The 27,487-nt window shown below is 40.1% G+C and overlaps 1 long non-coding RNA gene across 1 annotated transcript; it reads right to left on the minus strand.

The window, feature by feature from the left end:
• LOC135744748 (uncharacterized) lies at positions 1–27,487 on the minus strand. Its single transcript, XR_010530834.2, has 6 exons — positions 27,336–27,487; positions 18,850–18,961; positions 18,045–18,139; positions 13,019–13,078; positions 12,556–12,644; positions 1–490 (listed from the first exon to the last, which is right to left on the minus strand). It is a non-coding gene; the product is annotated as an uncharacterized lncRNA (long non-coding RNA).

Consider the following 27,487-nt stretch of genomic DNA (forward strand, 5'->3'; position numbering starts at 1 on the left):
AGGAAAATATTTCCCTATTATAGGAAGTCAATAGATAATCTAAATTTATTGAGGAAGCTGAACTGAGATAAACAGAAGCATACAATAATTCTTGTAACGGTTCCTAACTGTATTAATGCAGTAACCCTATATGCATAAAGACGTGTTAAATAAAGAACAAGCCTATCTATTATAAGAACAGTGTGTCTAAAAGAAAACTCTACTTAAAACTGTTTAAAGAAGTTGCTGAATGCTGATTTACTTCAATAATCACAGACATCCAATTGTGATTACCCTCCGATTGTGTATACCCCCTGGTATACATCTGATCATAGTACAATTTCAATACAATAGTATTTGTCATTGGGGAATTGTTTCCACTGGAGACAGTTGCCAAGGTGCAGTTGCAGGATGTAGGTTCTGTCTGTAATATCCCAATAGGCCACAGGAGCTGACTGCCCGTCATCAGTGGAAGTAAGAAACTCATATTGTGTTGTCTATTTGTTTTAGCCTGAAAGACATGAGAAATAAAGGTTAGTCTGTATTAATCTGTGAGTTTGAAAGGGACAGATTTCAAATGTAGCACAGAGGAGGTGTTTTCCCATTGTGTGTATGTTAAACCCTGCTCATTTACCAACAGATTCCCACTGTTACCTAGCAACAATTTAATTAAGACGGCACTGGCAAGATAGGGCTTTCTCTCTATATGCAAGATTTTTTCTTCCATAACATGATTTTTTAATCATAAAGCATTGTTGTTAATGCTCGCACTTTCACTGAAATCCCTACAATATAAATATTATATATATATAGATTGTGATGTATGCATGCTACAGTATGTGTATCAAATTATTATTACAGCTTTTGAAGAGTAAAATCACATGTGGGAAAAACGTTCTATGCAATAATCATAGTAAATTATTTACATAAGATGACAAGGCACGAAAAGACAAAAGACAGAAAATAAACAGCAAGCAGCTTATAATGAGTATGAAAGGGACAGCTTTTAAATGTAGCACAAATGTTTGCTATAATTTAGCAAAAAAATAAATATATATATATATATATATATATATATATATATATATATATATATATATATATATATATATTTGCATGCAAGTTGCATACCCTGTTACTTTACCAAATTTACTCAAAAATGATTCAACAGTTTTGCATGGAGGGGATGCAGGGGTGGAGTGGAGATAATTTTAATGTAAAAAATAAATATCTTTTTGTAATTATAATATCCTTGTGTTAAAATTACTCATGGAGTGTCAGTTTCAACAAATCTAAAAAAGAATATATGCTGCCACTGGCACTTCCTGCTCTCAAAATGTGATGAATGAGAATTTTAGATCAAGCTCCAAGAATGACAGAAACTTGTTTTAACAAAGTGCTTGGATACCTCATAATCTGGCGGTGCTGTGTGATTCATCATCTTACTGTCAATTTACAGTGCAGAAAAACACAAATTGGTTTCAGATGCCTTATAGACTGCAAATGTATGGTCCTAAAGTGATCAAAAACCAAGCTAAAGTGTTTTTATTATTTTCGATTTTTTTTACAAAAAATAAATACAAATAATCACATTTACAATATTCTGTGAAAATAAAATTTTTATATCTTTAATATTGACTGAGAGAGGCCATGTCAAACATTGAAATGAAAGTAAAATCAGTAAGTGAAATCAGACTTTAATTTAATAATTTGATTATGAGACTTTAGACTGGATTTCACAGACAGGGTGACATTTTTGGATAATATCTGTTCTTATAGTATGTTCATTATTCGACAATATTCATAAACCTGCTAAAATTATCTATGAAATATACATTTAAACCATGAAAAGTAATGTAAATGTTGTGGCAATAAAACCATGTTACCTATTTCAGACAGGGGCGCTGCTAAGGCTTTTGGACCCCATGAAAAGAATCTTGACAGGGCCCCCAACACAGCTGAGACTTTTTTCATATTAATTTACATACAATCATGCACATTTATGGTATTTTGACTACCAATGGGGTGAGAAAATTTTACTTGAATTAAGTGTTTAAGAAAAAAGAAATATTATTTAAAAAAAAAAAATTCACCCCATTGGCGATCTGCCGATTTTGCTTGTTTTGAGGACAATTTCACTTAAATTGTATATTAATTTGTCTTAAAACTAGACTCATTTACTTAGGTCATTTTGCTCATCAAGAAAAAGCATCTTAATTTAAGGATTTTTAGATATTTCTACTGAAAACAAGACAAAAATACTAAGTAAGAAAGTCAATTTCTGCAGTGTTGAACGTTTAACTAAAACTGTGTATTGTTATTTTTTCCAGCGTTTTCTTGATCTAACATGGGGAGAAAATTGAGTTCCCTTATCATGCACTTTTAACACTAGAACGGCCACCAGCAGTCATTTTAACCGTAACATTTAAACTTATGCATTGCAAAAAATTATTTTCAAGAAAAAAAATTCTTAGTATTTTTTTCTTGTTTTCAGTAAAATATCAAAAAATTCTTAAATTAAGATGTTTTTTCTTGAGCAAAACGACCCAAGAAAATAAGTCTAGTTTTTAGACCAAAAATATTACATTTAAGGGAAATTTTGTGCATAAAACAAGCAAAAAATCTGCTAATGGGGTAAGCAATTTTTCTTGAATTTAGTGTTTAAGAAAAATGTTCAAGATTTTTTTGCTTACCCCATTGGCAGATTTTTTTTGCTTGTTTTATGCACAAAATCACTTACATTTAATATTTTTGGTCTAAAAACTAGATACATTTTCTTGGGTCGTTTTGCTCATCATGAAAAAGCATCTTTATTTAAGAAATGTTAGATATTTTTACTGAAAACAAGACAAAACTACTAAGAATTTTTTTCTTGAAAATCTTTTTTTGCAGTGTGGTAATTATCTTTAACACTAGAACGAACAAGGCGTCATTTTGACCGTTTTGAAATTTGCATAGTCAATAACTTTGTCTAAATAAATCATAAAGCCTTGCTGCTCCCTGACTTTTCCTAAAACTACATGCATTTTCATTAGAACTAGTTTAAATATTTATTGTGTGAATAAAAACAGAAATATAATCATTTCTATCTATAACGTCCACATGCAGTCATTTTGCGCTGTTTAAATTGAGTTTTGCCAAGTTGATATTTTGCCGGCGCTATAAGTGAAGTCAAGCTGTGTTGCCTGGATTATACAATTTGGGCGGACTGAACCATTTTATGATAATTGAGAGGGGGGAAAGGGGCCCACAGACGTTTGTGTTTCCTAAACAAATAAAAAAAAATTGATACCAGGAAACAGCAAATAGAATAATTTAAAGTTAATAATTTTAACTATTAAATATTTTTAGCACCACAATTTTGGGGGCTTCTCTGGGCCCCCTCTTACTCGTGGGCCCCGAGAATTGTCATTGTTTACCCCCCCTTTACAGCACCCCTGATTTCAGAGATTATATTTGTTGACATTTGATGCACTGCATGTAACTGAATCTGACTCCAAACAGTTTTTTCTTCTCTTGGCCAAACAAATCAAAGTACCTGATATGATGTAAGGTAATATTATGACATTAAAGGAACAGTATGTAGGATTGTGGCCAAAACTGGTATTGCAATCACAAAACTTGTGGCTAAAATTGGTACTGCAATCACACAGCTGGTGGCCAATACACAAAATGACAACATAAACATCAGTTGAGGGCTGCAACTCCACTTTTTAAATGACAATATCCTGGCCAGACCCTTGTTGTGAGTGATATAAGTATTTGAAATGAAAATGATTTTTTAATGTCTAGTGACATATCAGGGCCATTTTATGATTCATTGATATACATTTCTTACACACTGTTCCTTTAAGAGTTCTGCCCACTAATTTGCACATAGACAGTTACAATACCGATGTGGCCGATGCATGATACTGTATAAGATTGTGGGTTGGTGGGAAAGGGCACGGGCAGTTGTCGACATCAGTTCATTCTGCAGTGTGTCTGCTCGTCCATACACACTGCCTATCTTACAATGGTGACAATAATGGCAGCCCAACCTGCCCCACAGCTTCAGACAATAGGAAAGGCCTTGGGCCATATGCTGAGTGTTTGCAGGGTTGTCTGTGGGAAAGAGGGGATGAGGACTACGCCAGACAGAAAGGTCACAAAGGTCTCCTAAAACAGGACTCAGGGGCAAAGTGGTCGAGGTCCAAACAAAACTGTTTGAAAAAGACTGACAAAGAGAACAATAGGAATTCTTAGGTGCGTGGTAATGCTGTCAAGCCTTTAATTATCAAATCATAGTTAATTGTACAAAATTAATTATTAAATGAAACTATGTTTCTTGAATAAAAAATATGTGACCAATTTTAGGAAAAAATAACTGTTTCATCATCTTTCAAATAAATGCTAATGCTGTGGTCCAAAATGACTTTTATTATTGTATTCAGTGATATCATGGGCGAAATGTAGATTGGTCTTATGGCTTTGTGCGCAGGTAAGCAACTGGACAAAAGATGGAAGGCTTTACACTTCCCTACCCCCACACTTTAGTATCCCTCCTTCCTTAATGCTACGCAAATAACCATCTTGCTCTAGTGCCACATTAATTAGTGTAAAGATAACTAGCTGCAGCCTCTATTCACACTATATGTAACGTTTTAGCATGACACAGGTTAGCGCCACCACATCTCGGTCTTCTCTGCACCAATCTCTTTGGGCTCCTGATTAAAAAGAGAACCCCTCACAACACTAATCTTCTGTCCCCTTTTATCCCTGGCCTCATATAACTTGGTTCTCTAATCCATGCTGGCACCGCTAACTGTCAAGAGTACCTGTTCTTTTCCTTCTCATCACCTCAGTCCAACCTCATCGCAGCTGGTGCCCCTCCAAGTGAGAGTAATTGTTGCTTTCACCTGAAACTGAGGCCTTACAGATTTAAATTTTGTCGTGCAGGTGTCGCCAAGGATGAAAGAAAACAACAAAAAGTGGGTCAACGTTGGCGTCGAACATGCTCGCCTCTTTTGTGAGGTCACTTTGTAGCTGAAAAATGTCCCCCCTGTCATAATCCACTCTCGTTGAGAGCATTATTTCTCTTTGGAATGGATCACACCCTCTCTCTCACATCTCTCCCCCTGTCTCTCTGAAGGATCCAGACCCAATTGTGATTCCCCTATGCAAGCTCAGCTCAACAGGGTCTCCTTCTGTCTTGCTCTGATTTCAAGGTAAAACGTCTCATTAGCTCTGGCCCTTGAAAGACGCCCGCTCCATCTCATATTCAGTTATACATTCCCTTTGAATAGCTTGTGAGAGGCAGGGAGGAAAAGAAAAGAAGGCAGGGGCGAGAGCTGATCCAGCTACCTGAGAGAGAGGGAGGGGTGAGCCTGCTGAGGCCTCTGTAATTTCATGCAATTATTACTGCCTTGTGTTACAGACACATTCGACTGTCATTTATGCCTTACTTGAGGATAAAAGCTTTCTAGAAAAAGGAAAGTAGAAAGTCTCGTTACATTTGTGTATTAGTATGCAGGAGAAAGAAAAAGACATGTTTGATGATTTAATTGTTTACTAGCGTAAATTGAATGCCCCAAGACTAAGACAATGCTACAATATTTTAAGACTATTTAGGACTACTCTTGCAGAATTTGACTTTATTACAGTTTTTCTGAATTGCTAAAACACTAAACTCCAATCTCTGAACCAAATTCATAGCGGCCTAAACACATCTGTCAAATCAGGCACTCTTTTTGCAAAATTCTAAACACAAACTTCTCACTAAAACACACATTTCATACTGCAATGCACTTGTTTTATAAATGCTAAACACAGGCAGGCAAAGTTGAACACAACTACAACACTGTTATCATCAAGTAAACACAACAACTCAAAATTCTACACACTTTTATCTAATGGTATTTTTTACCAATTGTGTGAATTGGAAACAGTCTGAGAGGTAGATGAAGAGTATGAGTAGGAAAAGGACACGATGCAATTGGCAAAATTTGCAGTTGGATTGCTGACTTTTTACAAAAAACAAGTGCTGCTTACAGTCATTTTGAAAACTTACTATTACTTGCAGTACTTACAGTAAAGTATTCACTATATTCACTGAACTAAACTTGTGATTACAGTAATATAGATTTTTTACAGTATTTGTCAAGTGTGTTGTTATGTACAATAAACATGTATTTTTCTGTAAGCAGATGTCCTGGATGTTGTGTTTTCCATTTTTTAAGGTAGTGTCTAATGGATGCTCTGTAGTGTTTTATATTATAGACTTATGTGTGTATGATTTGAAAGCTTATTTGATTTTGAGTACAAGTGAAATGGTTTTGAAGGAATTGTTTGATTTTGCTGGAAGAGTCAGGGGTTCTGTGAATTTTGTTTAAAATTGGGATTTGTGTTTAAGGTTTTGAGAAAATGAGTGATGGTTTCAAAAAATGTGTTTTAACAATTCAGAAAAACTGTAATACTACTAATGATAATAATAAAATAATGATAATGTTACAAAAAGTAGAAATAACAGCAGGATTAAATTACTTTAGTTAGATTTTAGTCTGGTTCTATGTGTTTGCTTTCCACAAGAGCGATATTTAGTGTATAGCATTAGCATTAGGTTTTTCTAAAATTAATAAAATCTTTAAAATCTTGTGGCCTAAAATCTTGTCGCCACTTTCAAAATGTGAAATTTATAAATCGCAAATGATCTTAAAAATTGTGCGCAGCACAACAGTTTCAGATCTCCACATTTAAATAAGGCCTAATTACAGTTTTTCTCGATTGCTAAAACACTATAACCAGGCTTTTGAACTAAAATTTCAAAACCATAACGTCATTTGTCAAGAAGCACAATCATTTTGCTGAACAATAAACACTACTCCCCTGCTTTAACACATGAGTCAGATTTGGTGAACTTTTACTTCAAAACTCTACACACAAATCCTTATATTTCTCAGTGCTTACACCATGTGGTCATATGGAAAGCACTAGCATTCAATACTGTTCACTCAAGTCAGCACAGCTTAGGCTCAATTAGCAAACAATTACCAAGGTCGAAACACTAAGAGTCAAATTGAACACACATCAATCAGATCCTTCAATAGATAGATAAAAGGGCCTGAATCAGTTCACTGAGCTTTGGAACAATGAATCCACAGAGAAATGAAGGAATAGGTAGAGGAGAAGGAAGAGGAGGAGGGAGAGGAGGTGGCAGAGGAGGTGGCAGAGGTGGAGGCAGAGAAGGAGGCAGAAGAGGAGGGAAAGGAGGAGGACATGGAGAAGAGCAGGGAATAGAGGACTTGGTGAAGGAGTAAGAAGAGGAGGAGGACGTGGTGAAAGAGGAGGAAGGAGACGAAGGCCAAGGTGAGAAGCAGTCTCAGATGAAATTCGAGCCACTCTAGCTGACCATGTCCTTGTCCATGGTATGACTATGAGAGAGGCTGAGCAACGAGTAAAGCCTAATTTGAGTCGCTTCACTGTTGCCTCCATCTTTAGAGCCTTCAAGGAGGAAAACAGATAGATGTACTTACAGTAAGACTGCTCTGTACAGTAACTTTAGTGTGCACACACTGTTGGACTATGCTACTGGAATAAAGAAATGAATCAAATTGCCTTGCATACAGAGATATCAGTAGATGAATGCCAGGGGTGGATCATGCAAGAGGATTTTACCTTCGCTGTTTGTGAGATTCTCTGGCCTGACCCAGAACAAAGATGGGATGTTGAGGCGGAATATTTTTTTATTTTTTTATTTTTACAGTTGTGCTGTGTAGCACCTGAATGAATAAAAATGTGCTAATGCATACATTGATTGTGTCTTTTTTGGTCATGTGAAAAGGTTTTTGAGAGGGAGAACCACAAGCAACTTACCAGTTTTGGATATATTGTTTTGAATTTATTGCACCAGTGTGTAATACTATGTTGTAGTGTGTGTGTTTTTGAAAGCTTGTGTGTGTTGTCTGAGGGAAAAGTTTGGTTTTTCAGTAAGAGTGAATGGTTTTGAGTGTAGAGCTTCATTTTGACCTGAAAATATGATGTTTGGAGTATTGTGTGAGGCGTTATGATATTGTGTTTACTGTTTTGAGAATATGAGGAATAGTTTCAAGAAATGTGTTTAAGTAACCGAGAAAACTGTAATGTCCTTGACATATACAAGAGCACCTGTCAACGTGTAAATAACTTTCAACGCCAACTGTGGGCACTTGCCAGCATTTCTTCAGCTGAGCGCTTTGCTTGCTATAATTTCGTTTCTGTTTATCAGTTGTTGTACAATGTGCTGGTGGGTTGTTGTGGTATTTGCCCCGCCCCTCCTCCACTGTGATTGGATGGCTGAGTCAAGTGTGACATTGGCAATTCAAAGGCTAGATCATTTAAAGGTCACGTCCTTCAAATGTGATGTGCAATGAATCTCAGGATAGCCTTACAGTGCGTACACACCGCCTCCGCGAGAGCGCCAAAGTGTCCGGAAGTCATTCATTTTTAATGTGAGCCAGAGGCAAGCAGCGACACAGCGTGTCTTGGACAATCTGAGCGTCGAGGAGAGTTGAAATCAGCTCATCTTTATGGTAATATGCTATGACATGGTTCGGCACCAACCAATTGGAAGGTGGACGTAAAAGTCCTTTGCTTGAGAGGATTCCAGAGAATGATTCAAGCGTAAGAGTGTCCACTACTTTTTATATAGCGTTGTTGGCAGAGCAGCCAGAGCGTTTTTTTACGCTCCACCGACGGTGGTGTGAACGTACAGTTAGCTGTAAAGGATCCATTCGTTCTATCCTTTGCGGCTAAAGGAAAGAAGGATGAATTTTGAGTCTGCATTTTAAGCATCCTTCGAATTGGGACTTACTAGCCATCAGTAGCACTGCTGTACATTTACATTACATTTAGGCATTTAGCAGACGCTTTTATCCAAAGCATTTGCAAAGATTAGGAAACAATAAAAGCGATGTGTCACAGGGAGCCAATATAGTACAAAAGGTGCTTACAAAAGAGAAGTATCTGTGATGCAACCGGTGTTGGAATGCAACTTTCAGAGGTCGCAGCCTTCAAATTGGGACACAACTATTGACCTGAAGTTAAACATTTTTCAACTCTTTGCACTCAGGGCTGAAAGTGGAGAAACGCTAAGCGCTGAGCACGAAGAAAGTCTGCCAGCTGCTGGTGTTTATTAAAAGCACAGCGCTTCCATTGGAAACAATTGAAAACATACACCAATCACAGGTGTAGCCGCCTAGGTTTACACAACCCAAAGCACCTTGCCACATCAAAGACCATTTATTTGCATATTAACTTTGCTTAGGATTTTTATGTACACTCCACGATCAAATCTGTGCATGCACATGCTTTATAAATGATTCCCCAGGCCTTGTAAACCAGAGCACAAAGCTTGACTTTGATGTGACCATAGTGACTAATGATCATACCAGCCCTCACATCTCTGAATAGACTGCTAGAGTGGTGCCATCTGTAATAAGGACTCACCATATACAGCTGACAAGAGCTATCAGATCCAAAGAATATGGCAAAATCTACAGTTAACTAGAGAGCAAAAGAGCTTCTTTATTTCCCAAACCTAGTTAAACTCAGATTAGAGCATGCTTAACTGTGATTGACTAAATGCTTGAAGGTTTTAAATGAACCTTATGGGTTAGGTTCAGAATGGGACCATAAAGGATAGGAAAACATCTAAGTTAAACTCTATCACACAGCACTTTGGTCCCAGAAAATTTCTGTAAAATTGGCAGAGAAGCTTCTGTGTGAAAATAAAGAGGACCCAGTAACATTGACGTAACATTCAAGTATTTTGTGTGTACAAGATGCAGAAACAATGCCATAAGGGGCGAGGGTGTCATTGCAACCAGAAGTTATGGTTCAGCTCTTTGACAAAGGGATTTAAACGCAGATCAACATTCACAACAAGAAATATCAAAAACTAGACTGAAGCAGAGATCAGGCAGCTCATCACTATCCGCGCTAAAAGCTTAGATTATTTACCAGCAAGACAGAACAGTGCATCAAGCGATCTCTTGATAAAAATGCACGCTTGTGGTTTCTCAAATTTCAAATGCTGTGGGAATAAACCTACCAAGTACAAGATTTTAAATATGTCACATGTCTTTACGGTATCTTACAGTATGTGTGTGTATGCAAGCATAGAGTCCAGAAAATTATTGGCAGTGTGAATGAAACAAAAAACAAATGGTATTATGGATAAATCCCGTATGCATTTTCTGTCTATTTTCCGTAATCTCTGAGAAAAAGGGCTTTAGACTCCCTTTGATTTCATCATTTGTACTATAGGATCTTTAGACACAAGGAGCATGGTCATGTGCAGTGTTGGGGGTAACGCATTACAAGTAATGGAATAATATTACTTTTCTGCAGAGGTTTAAAAAGGACTCAAAAATTTTACTCAAGTGAAAGTACAAGTACTGAGTGTAAATTTTACTCAATTAAAAGTAAAAGTATCTGGCCAGAATTATACTTGAGTAAAAGTAAAAAGGTACCACATTAAAATTGTACTTGAGTATTAAAAAAGTAAAAGTAACCGGAAGAAGGAAAACGAGAGATTCATTTTTAAGCTTTCTCTAAAAACATGAAGTGAATGAACCACATATAAGGTTTTATCCTTTACAACTGTTTGTATTTAATTGAATTTCATAAAAAAAAACTAAGACTACTACCTAATTTCCAACATGATCTCACAAAGTTCCGTGGTATAGTCACAGAATTTTTTGCTCATTTATCCGTGTCATTGTCACGGATCTCCGCATTTTTTCGTGTCTGTACCACGGACTTTCTTTTCCATGTCAGTTTCACGTATTGATTACTCAATTGTTTTTCCTATTTTTAAACCATTTTTGCGTGGGTTTGGGGTTAGATTTGGGCTTTGGGTTAGAATGTCACTTTAACTATTGGTTTATAATATTTTTTCCATACTATTAAACAATTGTCGCCTGACGTTAGGGTTAGGAGTTGGGTTTGGATGTCATTTTATGTTACAGAAAGTCGTTCTAACCCCAAACCCACGCAGAAATGGTAAGAAAATACGAAGAAAGTCTGTGGTACAGACACAGAAAAATTCGGAGATCCGTGACGATGACAATGAATTTTAATATGCAACATGCTACTCAAAATTGTAAAACCTTGAATTTAACTTAAATTTCAAGCTCTATCAAGCCTCTCACAGGCAGCCGATGCAGGAAGAGTTGTATTAGACCTTTTTCACACTGTCAGTCCAAATCCGACAGGAATCCAATCACATTTAGAACGGTGAACGGCTAAAAACCACATGAAATCTGTTTTATCTAATCCGTTTCAGGCTACATCTAGAGGTGGTTTGAAATCCTTTTCAAATTGCATTTCCGGAAATTGATTTCAGTCTTACCGTCCTGATCGCATTTGTATAGCTTTTCGGTTACGTCATGCTGTCACGTCACATAAAACACGTCAGAAGTCGAGGCAGATTGTCATGCCAGCGCGACGTCATTGCCATAGAAACAGTGCAGATAATCCGGAAAACGGCTACAGGACGCACAGATCGGATCTGAAGAGTTGTGATACACAATGTGGACAGTGAGTCTGTCAAATTAGATATGCACCAAAATTTGGACTGACAGTGTGAACAAAGTATTAGTCTTGATAGAGGCTGCTAACAGCAGGAAACGTGTCACACTTCATGTGTTGTCGGTTTCAAAGAGGCAAAAAATCTTCATCATTAGATGAACTGTTGGCCAATTCCTTAGTGTGGTCCAAAGGCTCCAGAATAAATAACATTTAAATTAAACTGGCCATCAGCGCAATTCAATTGGTTTCATAGAGCAAGCGAAAATAGATCTCTAAAATAGAAGTACTTTTTGACTGTAAATAAAATTGTAAGGAGTAAAAATTAAGTAAAAGTAAAAGTACTGATTTTTAACTGTACTCAAGTAAAGTAAAAATTCCCAAATATAATACTTAAGTACAGTAATCAAGTAAAATTACTCAAGTACTTTACACCTGTGCTTTTCTGAAGTAAAGAGTAAAGTAACACATTACTTTTTAAATGTAAACATTAATATTTTAGTTACTTTTTCAAAAAAGTAATGCAAGTTACTTTTTAGTTTAATTAATTTTATAAAAAAAAAAAAATTATGTACTGAATTAAACTAAACATAGTCACATTATGCACTCTATGCGTACACGCCTGTGTGGGAACAGTTTGAGGCAGACACTGAAATGGCAGGCAAGAGCCACCGTTGCCAACTCTCGCGAGACAAATAAGCAACTGCAGCTTCAAAAACAAGCCCAAAACAAGCCCAATATTACAATACTATTTAGTTTCAGCATTATAATTTATTATTTATTATTTATTACCAATAAATGAGCCTGCAACACGTTAAAATGAAACCTCTCCAAAAGGATAAACAAGTTATTTAGCAAAATCCTCTAAACAGGAGGAAAAGATAAGAGCATTAATGGGAGCTGTAACATATTTAGCTTAATAAAATACATTTGAACCATATGTATCTACTTTTAGTATTAGTAGACTACTTGTTTTATACATTACATATGCATTAATACATCACAAAAACATTGTAAAAATTACATATTTACCTTACAAAAGATGTCCATCCATTACACTGTCCATCATCTCCTGTCTCCTCTTGACTATCATAACAGGCTACCGTTATGGGGAGCCAATTCTGCCATATTCATAAATAAATAAATACATAAATAAATATAGAAGCAAATGTAAAAAAACAAAAATACAGAAATAAAGAAAGAAATATATATACATGGAAATGTAAAAAACAAAAATAAATGAGTATTTATACCTGTATTTTTTCTTTATTTATGTATAATTGTATTTTTTCACACTATTATTTATTTATTTATTCATTTATTTATACATTTATTTATTTTTACTTTTATTTATTTTCACATTTATTTATGTATAAATGTATTTATGTCTACACGTATTTATTTATACATTTATATATTTCTATATATATTTATTTCCACATTTATTTATTTATTCTTTTCTTCGTCTGTATGCTAATGAGGGGGCGTGTTTTACCTGAGACTTAGCAATCGATCTCTGAGTGCCAGTGCTGAAGCTTTGAGGCCACAGTGACACCTGGTGGTGTGAAAAGCGAACGAAGTTGCACATGGAGTGAATGACTTGGAGATATGCAATATCCAAAACCTTATTTCAAGTTTTAAATCATTTTGTGTCACCATAACTGTGTATATATAGGGTCACTATACATAGCATACATACATACTGTACTCAGGACATGGCCCTAAACCCATCCGGTCGTGATTTCTAAAATGTCTTGGCACACATCAATATCAACAGATCTGATGACAGACCCTTGGAAGTGGACACCTGAACATTGAAGCGCCTCAAATTATGCACTATTTATCTAATTTAATGTAAATGCACTGGATGGGGGCTGATCAGAGCTTGAGACTCGCCCACCAGCAGCCCAGAACGCAGAGAGAAACCAGCACAAGCAAGAATATTGATCAATGCCTCGTTTGAAACGCGGCTGCAAAACACTTTACATTGGCGTTTGCTAATTTTGCAATGCACAACATGTGACAATTTGAATGCTTAATGCGCCTCTTAATCACAAGTCATCAAGTGGAATCAGCTGGTCGGGATTAAATCTAACAAAGGGTGATCGTGCAAACACAGCGAGACACGCACAACGCCATGCAGGTGATCCAAATCATGGCGAGGTGACGCGTGACTGAGCTGCTAAGAAAAGCAGACGATAGGCTGAAAATGAAGTAATGATTATAAGATCCCATGGTACTGTTGCTGCGCAGAAGCATCATGTCCTTCCAGACCCTCGTCAGATTTTGAGTTTACTGATTTTTTTTTTAATAAAACGTCCAAAAGACAACGTTGACAGCAACAGAAACAAACCTTTCTATTGCGGTTATATTTCTCTATATGAATAGATTTTTAATCTTTATATGCATCACCATATATAGCTTTATTTAAATAAAGCAGCGCAAGGCAAATGACAAATATAGTGCAAATCAGTGAAGTGAACAGTGCAGGTAAAAGATATTTAGTGCAAAACAGTTCCTTATTAAAAAATATCTTAAGTCTGATAAAAACTGCGGCTGATAAGCTCTTATCAATAACTTTGTATATTTCTATTGTGCTTGTGAGGTTGCTCTTAGATACACGTAACGTTACGTACCACAGTTATATGATAAAAAAGCTTTGTTGAGTGTTTGACCGTTCAAACGCAACTTGCCTAAATTACCGTATACAACACAGTAAGCGTGCATCGTAATCTAAATTGCGGAGGATAAGTCCTTCCTTTGCAAATTTCTACCGTTAAATTAAAATCGTATTGTTAAGTGTTGTACCTTTATTAATCGTTTAATGTTTTACGTAAATTAAAACAGTCAAACATACGTGTTTAGACACGGATGTTACAACAGGACATATCAAGCGATCTCTTCTAACAAAACAATAGCAGGGCCGTGCACAGGGGGGTGGCCCGGTGGCTAGAGCAACTGCCCTTCTGCCCTAATCGGCTGAGGTGCCCCTCTCGCCAACCCCAGTCAAAGTGTTATGTTACCGCTCGTCTAAAGATCCACTGTTTCTGGAATCCACTTCGTGATTTCCCGCCCGCTCCGCAGCATCTCTCACATTCTGTGTCCACTCTTTGAAGGGCGGAGACGACAGTTTGTTGTATTAACAGGTAGATTCATTACATTACCTTAGTTGTTGAGCTGCTCAATTAGTAATTTGGTAGTTTGAAGCCGAGAGAGGTCGTGTTCTATATTTATTTTTGCTGCTTGTGTTCTAGTGATCACTACTTAATTTTCTCCTTATCTCGAGAAAACAGCAGCTTGTTTTCTCGTGATCTCGACATAACAAAAGTTGTATTCTTGTAATGTGATTAAAGCATACGTGTACTCAGTAGAACATAATTTTTAGACAGCAAAAGCATATTTAGCAAATTAGCATGGATGAACAAATGAGATTTTACTTAGATCAGGGATTCGCTCAAGATGAAACAGATTTGCCAATAATTGACCATTTGATAGCGCGGTGAATTTAGGAACCGTCTTTAAAGTACTCTATATACGTTTCTACTTTAAACAGCATTAAAATGGAATAACTTAAAGTCAACAAACAGTCACGGTAACACTTTATTTTACGACCCGCAAAGTACCGCGTAATTAAACCGAATTTACAGCGTACCTATTTGTAACAACAGAGTACCTCTACAGTACGTACTTGTAGTTATAAGGGAACAATATTTTATGTTTGGGGTAATAAGGGGGTAAGAATATATGGAAAATTATTCTCTAAGTATTTCATAACTACAGGGTACCTATTGTAATATTACGTGGTATGTATGACTTACGTCTATGGGTAATATGGTCTGTGTGTAATGTTTTTTTTTTCATATTTGCTACTTACCTGATGAAGTGTTTTGTATAGCCTACAGTTGATGTCTACAAGCCACGTCGGCAAATAAAATATAACACACAATAAAAATAATAGCAACTTGTACCTCTTTGATCTGTATATGTATACATGAGTTACCAGGTAACTCTCATATTTGCGGGCTGTAAATTGTGGGGCTTATTCCCTGCTTGTTCTGTGTATGTACCAAGTAACTCTTATATTTGCGGGCTGTAAATTAAAGTGGGACTTGTTCCCCGATTGTTCTGTGTATGTACCATGTAACTCTTATTTGCGGGCTGTAAACTAAAGTGGGGCTTATTCCCCGATTGTTCTGTGTATGTACCATGTAACTCTCATATTTGCGGGCTGTAAACTAAAGTGGGGCTTATTCCCCGATTGTTCTGTGTATGTACCATGTAACTCTCATATTTGCGGGCTGTAAATTAAAGTGGGGCTTATTACCCGATTGTTCTGTGTATGTACCAGGTAACTCTCATATTTGCGGGCTGTAAATTAAAGTGGTGCTTTGTTCACCTCTTGTTATAAATGTTATAGCGTAAATACCATAAACATACAGAATATTGTTATTTTTATTTTAAAACAACTTATTTCAAAACATCTTTAAAACACTATAATTAAGCCAACACTTAATTTTTATTATCACATAACTTTTATTTAAAATAAAAAGTCATGACAATTTTTTCATTGTTTTTGCGGCTTGGCTTCCTCTGTTGGTGTTCTTGTCCTCGGATGATGAGTTGATGTCGTCTCACAAATGCTGTTCTGCATTACATATAAAAAAACATAAATGAAAGCCTTCAGTAAATGTTTCTTCACTGTGCCTTGACAGAAACAGAGTTTTCTGAGCCAGTTACGTTAATAACTTTAGGCTTACTTATGTGCTAGCTAACCTGCTACCGTTAGCTGGCAACTTTCTTGAAAAAACATTGTTTGAAATGCGTGAGTCATGTATTAACAAAACCAGTCACCTTATCCAGCATGCGGATCCTGCTGACATCACTCGCAGCCGTACTCCACAGTGTAGAACGTTTTTAAAACCTCTTAAAGAAATTTCACCTCAGGATCGCGTTCCAGCAAACCTCCTGCAGACGGCCGCGCGCTCTACACCTGCGCAGTAGCCTACGCATGTAGTCGTCTTTTGCTTTAGCGGGAGCTGATATCTGCTGTTGTTTCATTCTGGTTTGCCATTGCATAAATTATATTTGGCTAAAATACTTGTGTTTACAGTAAATAAATTGCAAAGCACCACTTCAAATATGTCAGCAAATGTAGGAGTTTCCTGGTAAATAGGGAAGTTGCTATTTTTATTGTACTTACCTTAAAAAAAAGATAACCACATTAAATCAGCTGGACTTTTGTTATTAAAAGCAAGTAATATAGGCTACTAAAATAAAAGTGATGTGCTGTTATATTTATTTGCCGATGTGGCTCGCAGACATTGACTGTAACATTCAGTAGTCAATATGAAAAATTCACAATAAAAAAAAATAAAACATAATTTCCCCATAGACTTGACTAAGTCATACATACCACGTAATATTACAATAGGTACCCTGTTGTTATAAAATACTTAGAGTATAAATAATTTATAATTCTTCATATTCTTACCCCCTTATTACCCCAAACTTAAAATATTATTCCCTTATACCTACAAGTACGTACTGCAGAGGTACCCTGTTGTTACAAATAGGTACGCTGTAAATTCGGTTTAATTACGCGGTACTTTGCGGGTCGTAAAATAAAGTGTTACCACAGTCACAAAACCAGCTGTAAAGTATTTGTGGTTGTCAACTATAATGCACACTTTTTTTTAGATGTTTTATATTTATTCAAATAAACTGTTAAATACTATTGAAGATAGAAACGTGTACAGTGCACTTTAGAGATGGTCTCTAAATTCACGAACATCAAACTTTATTTATTTAGTCTATCGACAATTAGCTACGCGTGGTAACGGCGAAGACTTATGCATCAGCAGTCCACTTCAAAATAAATGAAATATAATGGACAGGAAATTACATTATGGCATTTGGATTATTATGTCTGGATAGTGAGAAAACAACTTTTGTTATCTCGAGATCATGAGAAAACAAGTAGCAAAAATAAAAATATGGATGACCTCTCTCGGCTTTCCTATGTTTTTGTATTTCTGTGGATGATTTGCTCTCTGTCTTCTTAAAGTGCTAACAACTTAGCAAACATTTTTAGAATTACAGTGATTGTCTAATGAGTAATGTACCCGATGAGATCTAATATAAATAACACCAAATTTGCTGTTGTTGGCACACTTTGTAGACAAAAAATAAAAATAAAATGTTTTTTTTTTTTTAAATCAGAGTTGTAAGGGAGGCTGCAAAAGCTGTTCAAAATTGCAAACATGGATTCAAAGCTTCAGCATGTAAATCATATAGAATATTAAGAAGTTTTGTCACACTCTAAATCTTGTTATAAAGTCTATTTTCCATTATAATCACTTATATTATTTGATACTAATCTATAACACATCATATTGTTAAAACCATATAAATTGTGCCCCCCGTGCCCCCTTTTTGGTTTGGGCCACTGCCCCTCAAAATGTCTGTGCACGGCCCTGAACAATAGTGAAACGCAGTAACTTAAATAAAGTAAAATGTCTTACTTGCTGTGTCATTTTCGTCAGATCCAATATTAGTGGGGCTTTTAATCACAGTCTCTCTGCAAATCCAGCATCGACTTGCTTCTTTACAAGTGAATCTGCACAGTACACAAGGTAATCAAACACTCCCCACGCGAGCTGGAACTCTTCAAAAGCAACCTTTTTTCACACATTCCTAATGTTATTTTCCGAGCCTCCGAATTAAAGTATTCAGCTTCTGTGTTGTTCCCACGCGGTTCTTCCACAACCCTAGTCTTCGTTACCATGGTTACTCTATCATAACATATCACCGCGTCAAAATAAAAGTCTATCAGAAAAAATGTATTTAAAAGTCATTTTGGTTATATTTGGCAATCTTTAAAGACATGTTTACTGATTGAGACACACGTGTGTCACGCAAAGCTGTGGGCGGATTACCTACAAATTAGGTAATCTGCATAAAAATAAACAAAGGAAACCAATTTGGCTATAAAAATCCTCTGCTTATAGTGATTAGTTTGACCCAGACAGATTTGAGATAAACGGTTTCCACTGGATTCTCTTACACATTGCATCTCTGAAACAAGTTTAGACAAACTTCAGGTTGGAAAAATGATAGATTAAAGAATATTTTTAGGCATGTCTGGCTAATTTCAGCTTTGCAGTGCATAGACAGGAAAAATTGAGGCCAAACAGGGAGTGAATGATGTGTGTTACATGTCCTGATATCCCTATAAAGTCAATGAATTACCTGGCAGGGCAATTTGTGTCCATAAACATGAAATGCTGGTACAATAATTCAGTTTACACAGAAAAAAAAGGTACTTACCTGCAAATGTGAGGCAACAACACAGGCAATGTCAAAGACTACTCGCAGGTGTATGTTCTTGTCCTCACATCTTTGAAGTAGTGCATTACTGACATACAGGGGATATGCTAATCTATTTCAACACAAAAAATGTGAATGATAAAACACTTTATACTGAGGAAAAGTGAAAAATAATTATAAAATCAAATAATTAACCAGCATCACATTCAGTACCTAAATACTCAATAAGGGCACTCAGAATAATAATACAACAGTTCTTTCTGGTTCTCGAATCTGATTAGCTAGGAGCTATGCGATATTCTACTGATAACGGCACAGTAACCGCTTCACCTTTCGTATCATTCCGCCACCTAGTGAATGGAGGTCCTTTAAACAGGCTCATCTCTGAATGGAAAAACTGCACGCACACACGGACAAACACAGATGCGCTGTTTTTAAACACTCTCCATGTATCTCATTTCACTAGCTCGTAAATCAGTCTGTGAATCCCAATCGAAAGCGACTATTACATCAAAGATCAGCGCTCTTGGATGTTACGTTAAACTTAATGGGAGTAATGTCTTGTCACATCCTGTGGACGATTAACACTTGGAAAGAGGAATGTAAACAATTTTTTTTCTGGAGCGCTATCTCTTCTTAGAACGCGAAAACACAGCAGCTTTGAATGTGGACATTGATCATTTATTTAATCCTGACGTGACTATTAAAACATGTTATGAGTTATCGCCACTGATATATTTATAAGCAGCATGCAAAAACATCTCTCTGACACTTATAAAAAACAGTTTTATATAGTACTGACCAGAACAAAGTCTAATAATAATCGAGTGCTCGTATTGCATTAAGAATAAATGGGAAAGCAATAGTAACATTATATAAGTATAGTTTTATTAACTTTTACCTCGCGCCAAAACAATAACAACACAAAAGACACTAAATATGAAAAAGAAAACAAGTAATAGTTTGATCATGACACCAAATACTGCTGATTTGATATCATTTTTGACCATAAAACACAGACAAGGCCAACATTAGAGCTAGGGAATCCCTGTCAGAGATGTAGTCCAGAGAGGGCGGTGGTCAGCGGGGCGAGTGAACACTGATGTCCGCTCATGCTCTGGTTCTCATACGTACCGAATCTCACTAAGCAAACGTTCAAACAGGCGCTATCTTTACTAATCGACTGCAGATTTAAATATAATACATATACATTCTCGACTGAACTAATCTTATAACTACATTTTGTGACCAAGAAACGGTAATATAAAGAAACGGCTTTTCCGTCCATTGAGATATTATGAGATTCAAAGCAGTCGAAAGTGTTACCTGTCATTCTGGCCGCCCTCAAATCCGTGGCGGAAGAAAGTAGTTCCCAAACAAAGAGGCTTTTAAAATAACTCTCTTTTTGATACTGCTTTAATATATAAACAGTGCCGCTGCTAGCCATATGGTGCCCTAAGCATAATTCCTTTATAATGCCCCCCACCCCGACCCTGAGAAATTTTTTGTTTGTTTTTGCCAGTTAACTTTTTATTACCAAACATATAACTCAATAGAAGAAAGTAAAATCTTCACAGCTTTAGTCAACACACACTACACATTTGAAAGTGCAAACTTTTATAGAATAGCAAAATAGAAAAAATACCAAACTTAAATTATCAAAATAATCCAGACATGTTTTTCCCAAGTACAATGTCACTTTAAATAAATTACATTAAATAAACATCAATAACAAGAATACTCAAAATTCTTAAATATTACAAAGATTTAGATTACTAAGTGTCACAGTAATGTTTGCTTCATATCATACATGATGACATTTTATATTTATATATATTTAACAGTCAGAAATTGTTCCCCTACCATGTGCACTGACTGCTAACATTAACTAAGTATTAACCACCGTCACGTCAAAATAAACCACAAAATAAACTAACTGCTCAATATCTAAAGAAACGTAGTAAAGAAAGTAACAGCTGACGTCAGTTATTTGTAAAATGGATATGCATAGGTAATGTTTTACAGTAAAATCTCAATTTAGCTTGCACTGAAGTTATAAATTATAACAACATAGTTTGCTAACATTAATATCAGCACCGCAAGTTCGAGGCGCATTACAATTAGCAGCAGCTGCAGCCCATGCACATTTCCCTTATTTTGGAATGATTAAACATGATGGACTCACCTGCAAGGGATGCACGGGCAAAATCCCGCAGTTCCCTTTCAATACGGTTCACTTCGCATTGCGTCAGTTTGCTGACGCTATGGGGGAAACTCCTGTTTACTCCGTGATTGAAGCCTATTGGTTAACGTCTGTAGAAAATACAGACCAATGACGTTTGAGCCCGCGCGGGGCGTGGCACACGTCCCTATATAAGCCGGTGAAATACGTCAAGAGCTCATTACTTTTCTCCTTCAGCGCGAACCTTCTCGCTGCTCCGAAGAAGAAGCCCTTACTCGCCGTTGATCCAAGCACTGCAGCGGACCACTACACACCAGCGTGTTCCCCTGCCGCTTTCCGGTGAGCCTAAAAAGAGAGATTTCATCTAAAAGAGCAGAAGCGCGTTGAGATAATGTTGCTTCGGCATTGCGGCTCCTGCCGAGCCCCTTTGCCTGTGGAGGATTTCCACAAAGAGTGCGTCATCTGTCTGGGCCCTGCCCACGCCGAGGCCGTACTCAACGAGGCGGGCTGCGCCCACTGCGAGCTCCTTCCCATCGCGGTGCTGCGCTCCCGCCTTGAGATCTTTAAACGGAAGGCTTCCCGTGCTCTCCCGCCTAAACAGCAGCGGAGCCGTGAAGCTGGAAGACGCCCCGAGACCGAGTCCACGCCGGCTCATCCCCCGCGTGCTCTGTCTCCCCGCCGTCATCCTGTCACCTTCGCCCATGAGGACCTACGCCCCCTGCCGAGTGCTAGCGGCATGGTTTCCTTTGGGTCCGGTGACAACTTGGAGATGATGTCATCCTCTGAGGAGTTAGAGGATTGGGCGGCCTCGGATGACGACGCCCACGCAGCCGCCGATGAACCTACCGAGTCGCGTCCTCACGACTCTGAGCTCATCCGCATCTTGACGCAAGCTACGGCGGAGCTCAACATCAAGTGGTCGCCGCCGTCAGAGCCTCAACTCAGCCGGTTGGACGAGTGGTTTCTGCAGCCCGGGCGCCGTCAATCATCCCGCCAACGGCAGGCGCCGTTTTTTCCTGAGGTTCACCAAGAGCTCACCAAATCTTGGCGTGCTCCCCACTCCACCCGAGCTCAGAGCGCCGTCTCCCACGTCCTCTCTGTAGTGGACGGCGCCGACGAACACGGCTACTCCAAAATGCCGCCGCTCGAGGAAACTGTCGCCGCCCATCTCTGACCGTCTTCAGCCGGCGGATTGAGAGCGAAGATGAACCATCCATCAAAGCCCTGTCGTCTGACATCAACCCTGGCGTCGAAATCTTACGCCGCCGACGGCCACGCTGCATCCGCTCTCCATACGATGGCGGTGCTGCAGGTATACCAGGCAAAACTCCTCCGTGACATGGACGAGGCAGGTCCGGACCGTCGACCTTTAAAGACCTGCGCAGCGCGACTGATCTGGCCCTTCGCGCCACTAAAGTCGCCACTCAGGCTGTAGGAAGAGCCATGGCCAGCCTGGTTGTTCTGGAGAGACATCTGTGGCTGAACTTGACGGAGATCAAGGATACGGATCGGTTGCCCTTCTTGACTCGCCCGTGTCACCGTCGGGGCTCTTCGGCTCTGCTGTGGAGGGGTTCACCCAGCGCTTCACTGAGGCACAGAAATCGTCGCAGGCTATGTGGCATTTTCTACCAAAACGATCTGCCTCAGCGTCTGAGACCGGCCGCCCAAAACCGCCGCCAGCTCAACGCCCTAAGCCAGCACCAGCTCAGCCCCAGCAGAGAGCTGAACCGGAGGTCAAGCGCCAGCGTCCTTCACGACCGGCTGGCCCGCCTCGACGCCGCGGTCCCCATCCTCGGATCACGCTGGACCCGACGCCGGCGCCGCCTCCCTGAAGGGAGTCTGAGGAGGAAAAGAGGCTCTGGTCCCGCTTCGGCCGGCCCGCCCTCGAAAGTTCTGCGTGTTTCAGTCCCCTCGGGCGCTGGACACACCCTCGCTGTAACAGCGAAACACAAATTTTTACCTTTTCACAAAAAGAGCAAATTTCCTCCTCTGTACACACACACACACACAAACGGCTTAACGTCCATAAGCATATTGACGCTCGCCGTCAAACTTCACGTTTGGCAATCCACCCCCGGTATGCCGGGCTGGATTCTAAACGTAATCCAACACGGTTATTCACTTCAATTCGCTCGGAGACCACCCCGGTTTCGCGGCGTTCTCTACACCACTGTCCCAGACGATCGTATGCAGATCCTCAGGGAAGAGGTGCGTTCTTTATTACTAAAAGACGCGATAGAGACGGTCCCGGCGGATCAAAGCGAATCAGGCTTTTACAGTCGTTATTTTCTCGTTCCAAAGAAAGACGGCGGCCTCAGACCGATATTGGATCTACGCGTTTTGAATCGCGCTCTTGCCAAACGGCCGTTCAAAATGCTTACAGCCAGACGAATCATGGCGTTAATTCGACCGGGCGATTGGTTCATATCAGTGGATCTGAAAGACGCTTACTTTCACATTCCGATAGCGCCACATCACAGGCTGTTTCTAAGATTCGCGTTCGACGGGACAGCATACCAGTACAAAGTTCTGCCCTTCGGATTATCTCTGGCACCACGCACATTTACCAAATGTGCGGATGCGGCTCTCGCCCCTCTCAGACAGAGCGGCATCCGCATATTGAATTACCTCGACGATTGGCTTATTCTAGCACAGTCAGAGAGGGAAATTATTGCGCACAAGACCGTTGTACTCCAGCATTTGGAGAATTTGGGGTTCAAAATCAACCTCCAGAAGAGTTTGCTCACCCCCACGCAGCGAATCGCGTTCTTAGGCACGACGCTCGACTCATTAAAGGTGCGGGCATGGCTTACACAGGAACACCCGCTCACGGTCAGACGCGAGGCGGCATCGTTCAAAGCGGGTTCACATCTCCCTCTCAAACGATTCCAAAAAATGCTGGGTCTGATGGCAGCAGCATCCCCACTAATACCGTTGGGAATGCTGTTCATGAGACCGCTTCAGTTTTGGTTGAAAGCGAAAGTTCCGCCCCGTGCTTGGTTGTCGGGCCGCTTATTAATCAAAATCACGTACAGCTGCGTGAAAGCGCTTTCGATATGGACATCCCCTCACCTTTTCCTCTCGGGCACGGAGCTCGGCTCCGTGAGCAGGAGGAAAGTGGTGACTACGGATGCGTCTGCGACGGGTTGGGGCGCTCACTGCGACGGCGAACTCGCCTTCGGTGCGTGGAACAACCAGTTGTCTCAGCTACATATCAACCACCTCGAGAGGTGGGCGGTTATCTTAGCGCTACGACACTTTCGACCGAAACTCCAACATCAACACGTTCTAGTGCGGTCGGACAGTATGACGGTGGTTTCGTTCATAAACCACCAAGGAGGGCTGAGATCTCGCTCCCTATCCAGGCTGGCGAAACGGCTTTTATTATGGGCTCACGCGAACGTACGTTCGTTAAAAGCGACTCACGTACCGCGTGTAGCCAATACGGGTGCAGACATTCTCTCGCGCAACGGTCCGCCGCCGGGAGAATGGAGACTGCATCCTCAGACGGTTGAGAGAATATGGACCGTCTTCGGCCGGGCGGAGATCGATCTGTTTGCATCCGACGAGAACGCGAATTGCCCGATCTTCTTCTCGAGACATCACGATGCCCTGTCGCAAACATGGCCGGCGTGTCTTCTATATGCTTTTCCTCCGGTGGCTCTGTTACCACAGGTCCTTCAGAGGATAAGAGAGACGAAATGCGCGATAATTCTGGTCGCCCCGTTTTGGCACAATCAACCGTGGCTCCCCGACCTATGGCAGCTGAAAACATCAGCACCATGGCCAGTACCGCTGAGGAAAGACCTCCTATCTCAGGCGAGAGGGACGATATGGCATCCACAGCCGGAGCTATGGAATCTACACGTTTGGTCTCTGAACGGCAACCATCACGCCTTTCAGGACGAGTGTTAAATACTCTAACTGAAGCTAGGGCCCCATCTACCAGGCGCCTTTACGCTCAAAAGTGGTCTATTTTTTCTGACTGGTGCACGACGAAAAAGTTAAACCCAAACACCTGTGAAGTGGAGCATATTCTCTCCTTTCTGCAGGAAATGCTGGACAGCGGTCGCGCGCCCTCGACGCTTAAAGTGTATGTGGCGGCGATAAAGGCGAATCACGCCCTTATCGCCGGTCGCACCGTGGGAAAACATGATCTCATCATTGAATTCCTCAGAGGCGCTCGCAGACTACACCCACCGCGACCTAACATGGTCCCGTCTTGGGATCTGTCCATGGTTCTGAAAGCGCTGCGCGGTCCCCCTTTCGAGCCCCTCGAGCAGGCTGACCTGCGCGCTCTCTCGTTTAAAACCGCTCTCCTCCTGGCGTTGGCATCGGTTAAACGAGTGGGCGATTTACACGCGTTTTCAATTGACCCGTCGTGTCTGGAATTCGGTCCTAACGATAGCAAAGTGATCCTTAGACCGAGAGCGGGATACATTCCTAAAGTTTTGACCACGCCATTTAGAGTTCAGGTGGTTTCACTTCTCGCCCTCCCGCCGGCGGACGGCGAACAAACCCCGAACACGCTCTGCCCCGTCAGAGCGTTAAGAATATACACGGACCGTTCTGCCTCATACCGCAAGTCAGATCAGCTGTTCGTAAGCTTCGCACAACATTCCTTAGGTATGCCGCTCACTAAACAGAGGCTATCTAAATGGACCGTCGAAGCCATTGCTTTGGCTTACGCCTCCCTGAATGAACATTGTCCAGTTGGTTTAAAAGCTCACTCCACGAGGGGTATGGCTTCATCTTGGGCTTGGTCTACGGGGATTTCTATCTTTGACATTTGTAACGCGGCCGGCTGGTCCTCGCCGTCTACGTTTGTCAGATTTTATAGCCTGGATGTCCCTGCCTTACAAGCACAGGTCTTACCGGCTTAATGATTCACGCGACCGCGTTTCTGTATGCCTTCACGGTGCGTTGCTAGCTCACCGTCATGGCTACCTATTAATAAATCATGCACAGCTCGCGGCGCGCTCAGGGAACCCGCCGTCTCGTGCTCTATTGTATATGCATCATGGTGCGTTTAGAAACTTCACTGTATGCGTATTACTGTCTCATATATGGTGCTTACACTTGCGCTCGCTAGAGCTATGTATATGCTGGGTTAGGGCCACATGCAGTGTCTCTCCGGTAAGGGCACCTCAGTCCGTTGTGTATGCACGGCGGGATGGGATTACGTTCCCCCATAGCGTCAGCAAACTGACGCAATGCGAAGTGAACCGTATTGAAAGGGAACGCTTAGGTTACACACGTAACCCCGGTTCCCTGAAATAACGGGAACGAAGCATTGCGTCGCTGGCCGTGCTACAAACGTCTACGCAGCGAGTGTTATTCGGCTGCGCGCTTCAGTCGAATAATAATGAGCTCTTGACGTATTTCACCGGCTTATATAGGGACGTGTGCCACGCCCCGCGCGGGCTCAAACGTCATTGGTCTGTATTTTCTACAGACGTTAACCAATAGGCTTCAATCACGGAGTAAACAGGAGTTTCCCCCATAGCGTCAGCAAACTGACGCAATGCTTCGTTCCCGTTATTTCAGGGAACCGGGGTTACGTGAGTAACCTAAGCGTTTCTTCTTTTATCCGATCCTGACTCCTGCTGTCTTTTCGGGCCATTTCCAAAAGTTGCCAACTGACTGGCCGTTTCTCAATCCGAAGGCTGCAACCTGCGCGAGGTCTCATATGCAGGCTGCATACGTCATCAAGCCTGGTTTATTTCAGTTAACTGAACATTACATTAGGAAGTCATAAGCATATTAAAACAATTTGCGATTAACTAAGAATATTAGTCAACTTCATAATCGTTAATATTACGAAATAAGAACGTTTTGATGATGTATGCAGCCTATAAATGCAACCTCTGGAGGCTGCAGCCTTCGGATTGAGAAACGGCCTCTGTCAAACTTCATCAGGCGCCCGCGCGATCAACCGGCACGGACCATCAAAGGCTGGGGGGCATACTTTCTATACTAGCGCAATTAAATTATCTCGTCCCCCTTTTTTGTAACATTTACATGGATAAAAAGTGCCTAATAATATTTCTATAGGCTAATGAAATTCTATCAGCATTATAATTTTTTTTCATTAGGCTGTTGTTTTGGTGCCCTCTCAGCACCTGGTGCCCTACGCACAGCGCGTGATGCGCATTATGGGAGCGGCGGGGCTGTATATAAACATAAACTTTGTTAGATTTACCATGTTAATAACTGTGGCAATGCATCATCACAGTCTCGGAAAAAAGACCATTATAATACAAAGAGCTTTTCAATTGGTAAATGCATGTGTACAAATAAATACCTCTTACAACAGCCTCATAAAGTCTCTGCATGACTGGTACTGAGTGATGCCTCTGAACGTTGACGTTTTTAACAAAAACTTTTGTGGAGTGATGCTGTCCTCTCTGTGTTGTAATATAGAGCATTGAAGAGAAGCCCAGTAATTCCGTCTTA

This window comes from Paramisgurnus dabryanus, chromosome 5 (genome assembly GCF_030506205.2).
Source record: "Paramisgurnus dabryanus chromosome 5, PD_genome_1.1, whole genome shotgun sequence".
In the NCBI taxonomy this organism is placed as follows: domain Eukaryota; kingdom Metazoa; phylum Chordata; class Actinopteri; order Cypriniformes; family Cobitidae; genus Paramisgurnus; species Paramisgurnus dabryanus.